Source organism: Ranitomeya variabilis, chromosome 2 (assembly GCF_051348905.1).
Source record: "Ranitomeya variabilis isolate aRanVar5 chromosome 2, aRanVar5.hap1, whole genome shotgun sequence".
NCBI lineage: Eukaryota > Metazoa > Chordata > Amphibia > Anura > Dendrobatidae > Ranitomeya > Ranitomeya variabilis.
Genome location: NC_135233.1, coordinates 583,580,976 through 583,586,975, shown reverse-complemented (window position 1 = coordinate 583,586,975; position 6,000 = coordinate 583,580,976).

Below are 6,000 nucleotides of genomic sequence, written 5' to 3'. Positions count from 1 at the left end.
ACATGGGTTCAGAGTGTGTGTTGGAATGTCCTGGAGTGGACTGGATTCCTGGAACCACCTGCTGAGGCTATGGACTGAATAGTCTGTGTGTTGGAATGTCCTGGAGTGGACTGGAAGCACATGTTGAGACCATGGACTGAAGGCCTATGTGTTGGAAGTGCCTGGGACTGGACTTTCTGAATAGCGCACGGAGAGGCCGTATCTGCAGAACCTGGGACGGCTACTGTGTTGGGGAAGCTACAGTTCCTACTGCGGGTCTGGACTATCTGAGGTGCACTGGTCACAAGGACGGTGACCCCAGTGAGGCAGCTTTCCCCTGGAACCAGGATTGACAGGAGTCAGTGTGTGGAGCCAGAGCTCCTGTAAGGTAACTCCAGATAAAGGGGGTTATGGGCAGAGACGTATCTGCCATTGGAACAGACCGTCGGTGGTTAATGTGTTCTGTTGATGTAAATAATGAACTATTCGTGGTGCGGTTTATGAGTCTTAATAAACCGGATAGACTGTTTATATGGAGAAACCATGCCTGAGTGCTTTAATTCCCGTTGCCAAGCGAGTTTCCTCAACCCACTCAGGTAGCGCTATCTCACATATTGTTTGGCTATCTCTTATGTGTGAACTCAATATTATGCCGGATCAGCACATATATAAATGTAAGTTTGGGAATTAATCTAATTTTGTTGCACAGGGTGCTGATGTATTATACTGTAATACAACAAGCGATGGCATAAAGTGCAATTTCTAATTAGACCTGTTCCTTTTCTATTTTTTGTAAACACTAGTTAATATTTATATATTTTTTCCATTTTATGCCACTTTCAAAATGTGAAATCTGGTGGCATATTGACATTAAAAAGAGTACCCACTATTAAATAGATCCACTAGACCTGATGAGGCTGATATACTTACTTTGAAAATCCATGTAAAAGAAAATGGCTGTATAATCCTAAAATTACGAATGCATGATCATTTTTGCTTAGAAATGTCTTATTTTGATATTAGTCAGGCCAAATTTGAAAACTGAATAAATAAATATTCTGTAATATATTTTCAAAGTAAGTACACCAGCACATTTATTGAGAAAAATATCACAGAAAAAGACATAGCCAGGTCAGATTAGCAATGCACTAGTAGGATGCAGTAGTCCCCCATGATAAAGGCGGGATCAGCAGAGGAGCAAAATACTGATGAAACATCCACTCACACACCGGCCATTCATGGAGGGGATGGCTGCCTAGTATTGAAAATGCACACAGATGAGGCTTGTATAGGACGCCAGTCACACAGGTACATGTGGGTCAAGTAACGGACTCTTGCTAACAGGACTGTATTTTCGAGCTGGATTGTGGTAAAGTAGTGAGAAATAATGGAGGCAGAGGACAAGTAGAGAGACTAAAGAGGAAAGGAGAACAACAAAGGAAACTGTACGGAAAATGCTTTGAGTTGTAAAGGAAACGTTCCCAGTAAAAAGTTTATTTTGAATGTTGGTCTCCCTCATTGAACTGTGTAACATCTGGTCCTGGCACACCTGCAACATCGATTACTTGCGGCCTGCATGGGCGAAAAATCCTTACCAGCACAACCAGGACCCAAACCTTCATGTAACGAGCCGGGACACGAGACAAATACGTCGCCCACAGATCCACGTTACACAAACAGTAATAGACAGTGGAGAGAAAAATATTTATAAATGCACATAGATCTCGATAAACACAACTCATGATAAGGTTGAAGACCACCCCACAAGGTCACTAGGTGACAAATCCAATAAGAGTTATCACAAATTTATCTGAAATAACTCAGCATGAACAACGCAGTATCAATGTAAAGTATTATTGAAATGGTCAACCTATTTGATCCCCAACGCTCCATGATGGTGGTCTTCACCAATCCTCAAGTCCATCAGTCATGTGTACACTGCTGCCAGTCACAGGTTTTAATGGTGGCACTTGCATGTACAGCAAATGAGATGAAATGGGTGATGAGGTATGTGTTTATCCCACCAACTTCTAACGGGCTTAGACTAAATATGACCTTATATTCAACTCGGTCTCCAGCCAAAAATTCTTTAGCCTTTGTATCAAGTGCTGGTAAATAATAAATCCTCTTTTCCTTCAACACTGCTGAGAACGTTGGAACTGAATAGCGATGATTAGGTCAGAAATGCCTTACAGAACTGTGCCAAATTTGAACACCTCTACTTGAATGCTCTGTCTTCATCCTTGGGTTACCCAATGTGTGGTACTATTGGAATCGGTAGACATGAGCAGCTAGGTGTGTAGACATATGATTTGTTTTTCTTTATGCTGGCTGCAGACGAGCATGTGAAAAATAGTCTGCGTTTCAGATGATTTTTATCTGATTTTCATCCGTGTGTCCATTTTTTATATCAGTGTGATGTCTGTGAGCGATCTGTTTTCATACATCTACATTAAAAAATACAGAAGATATAAAAATCAAAAAAATAATATTCATAATGACAAGCTGCAGTTTGATGCTACTGTATGTCCAGACATTCTTGAGGAACATATTCTGCTTTTTAACACTTCTTACATTTGGGGCTTTCACCACTTGAAAAAAATATAAAATAATATATAATAAACAATATATAGAAAAAAAAAGTAAATGACATAATGAAAATAAATAGATATAAGCAAAATATCAATAATTCTTCAAAAATAAAAATCCAATTTATTTAAGATAAAATCTTCCAAAATGATTTATTACCAAAGTCTTCATTCAAGTGACTAATTTGGGAAGAAGTGTCCCCATTTTAAAGGGTGGTAAGAACCTGAATGGGATCTCTGCAAATGCTGCAATATTGGCAAACAAAGAACTGAAAAATTCCCTCTAGTCATACAAATCGGATATGGGCACCAGGACCTGAGGTAGTTAGAATCAGTGGCAGATTATAATGAGGTCAATTTGGGCAGTAGCCCAGGGCCCAGTGGTGTGAGGGGGCACGGGGCAAGTGCTCAGATTGACCCCCGCCATCAGGGCATTACTGCCCTGACTGGCGTATGGGCCCGGTGGGCAGAGGGGGCCCGCATCGGGCCCCTACTGGCGCTGCGGCAGTTTAATGCTATTGAAATGTAGGCGTGCCCGCACGTCAATAGTTAACAGCCGCCAGCCAATCGGAGGCTGGCAGCTGACATCAGCCGCAGCGCGCACGTTGCCAGTGTCTGATGTCATTGTCAGTCGCCGGAGAGTGCGCGCTGCAGGAGGGAGCTTCGCCGAAGGAGCGCGGACAGGTGAGGAGAACTCGGGGTTTTTTTATTTTTTTATTGCGAACGGCAATCCGGGGGGCCCGGGCCAGAATGCTGGACACGCTGGGGGCAATATGCTGGACACACTAGGGCAGAGATGCTGGACACACTGGGGGCAGAGATGCTGGACACACTGGGGGCAGAGATGCTGGACACACTGGGGGCAGGATGCTGGACACACTGGGGGCAATATGCTGGACACACTGTGGCAGAATGCTGGAGACACTGTGGGCAATATGCTGAACACACTGGGGGCAATATGCTGGACACACTGGGGGCAATATGCTGGACACACTGGGGGCAATATGCTGGACACACTGGGGGCAGGATGCTGGACACACTGGGGGCAATATGCTGGGCAAACTGGGGGCAATATGCTGAACACACTGGGGCAGAATGCTGGACACACTGGGGGCAGGATGCTGGACACACTGGGGGCAGAATGCTGGACACACTGGGGGCAGGATGCTGGACACACTGGGGGCAGGATGCTGGACACACTGGGGGCAGGATGCTGGACACACTGGGGGCAGGATGCTGGACACACTGGTGGCAGGATGCTGGACACACTGGGGACAGGATGCTGGACACATTGGGGGCAGAATGCTGGACACACTGGGGGCAGAATGCTGGACAAACTGGGGGCAATTTGCTGGAGACACTGGGGCAGATTTCCGGACACACTGGGGGCAATATGCATGACACACTGGGGACAGGATGCTGGACACATTGGGGGCAGAGATGCTGGACACTGGGGGCAATATGCTGGACACATTGGGGGCAGAGATGCTGGACACTGGGGGCAGAGATGCTGGACACTGGGGGCAGGACTGGAGCCAGATGGGGCAGGATTGGAGACATGGGCAGAATGTAGATACGGGGCATGATTGGAGACACAGGGCAGAATGAAAGACATGGGGCAGGATTGGAGGCAGATCGTTCAGGATCATGGGGCAGGATGGATATGATGGAGACTCTTGGGGCAGGATGGGGAGATCATGTGGGGCAGAATGGGAGAACATATGGCTGGAGCCAGGAATGAGATACACGGGGCCAGGATGGGGGATATTATTATTACCATAGGGGTTAATTAAGGGATATTATTACTACAGTGATGTATTTATTTTATTTTTTGAGGACACTGTTTTAAATGGGGGGGCGGTCCTGTTACTGTGTAGTGTGTGTGACACTATGTTGCCTCTTTTTCTTCATGTGGTGTAATGTAGAAGTTGGGAAAAATTAAGTAATGTGTTCTGCAAGCGGAGCTCGAGATAACTGTGTTATTTCCTGCAGAGACGAGTCCTGGCTTGATGAAGTGATGGCGGTCTGTGCTGGATGAAAGATGAAGGACTTCACCTAGAGACGTCACTGGTGAGTCAGTGTTACCTATACACTGACACTATACACTGTATACTATATACAGAGGTCCTGTGTACAATGTCACCAGTGATCACTGTATTACCTCTACACAGACACTGCATACTGAGTACAGATCTCCTGTGAATACTGGCACTTATGGTGATAGTATTGTGCTTTTTTTTTTTCTTCCTAACTGAAGGGTAAATTGACTAGATCAATGGATGTTTGACAGGTTACAGTTTCACACAGCAACTATTTTTCTGGAATAATCTGGTTCAGGTATATGATGACCCTGTTGCATGACCCCGTCGCATGACCCCGTCACATGACATTGGAGCGCCCCCCCACTGTCACAGGGCCGAGGGGTACCCGGTACCGGGCCTCTCTGTCTCGGTTCTGGGATTGTCACGGTGGCTAGACCCGGTCCGTGACCCTGCTAAGGGGCATCCAATAAAAGTTGAGAATGATGATGTGTGGTGCAGGGTGCTATGAATAACGAGGACACAGAGTTGCAGTCTCTTTACCTCTTTACTGAAGGCTTCAGGATGCTCAATCCAGAGTACGGTTAACAGGGCTGTCTGAGACCGGCCGGTCCGATGGCACCTCCAGAGTTCCCTTTGCAGGTGGAAATCTGTGCCTTCCTTCTAGCGCTTGTGTGTTGTAGTCCTTCCCTGCTGAGCACCACGGGATAGTCCCCACAACTGTTGTGTCTGTTTCTGATGTTCCCTCACAACTGATTCTGATGTTCTTCTTCGTCCCCCAGATGATATGGCTAGGACGCACCCATATGACGGGTAGGCCTGGAGTTCTTCCGGGACCCTAGAGTCGCCCCTCTCCCACTGTTGCCCCCTATGTCTGCTTAGGTGATTTAGGTGAGACAGCCCGCCTATAACTGACTGTCCTGCCGTTGGTTTGAAGTAATGCTTGGAGCCAGTACTTCCTCGGCGTTTCTGGCCACCGGCTACACGCCTCAGTAGGATGTTGCCTCGATCTTACAGCACGACTCCTACTGGTGTTTTCTCCTTGTTGCGTTGGTCTCGTTTCTCACTCTTCACAATAGACCTCGCTTCTTATCCTTTCTTGGGGTACCGCCGCAATGAAGTGCAGGCGCGGTCCCGTAACGTTCTTTCTGTTCGCTAGGCCTCTGTCAGGATCCCACCCCTGACAGGGACCCCCCTGAATCTTCCCCTGCAACACCCTCTGCCACAGGATGTTGCCTGGTTCCAACCCAGTCAGCTTTCTGTCTAACTTCCTATCTAACCCCCAGTTTTACCAGACTGTGAGGAGTGGCCTAATACATAGCACCCTTAGCTCCCCCTGGAGGCCAGACTGTGAAGTGTATTGGTGTCTGTGATACCTGGTCAGGTGAACTCCT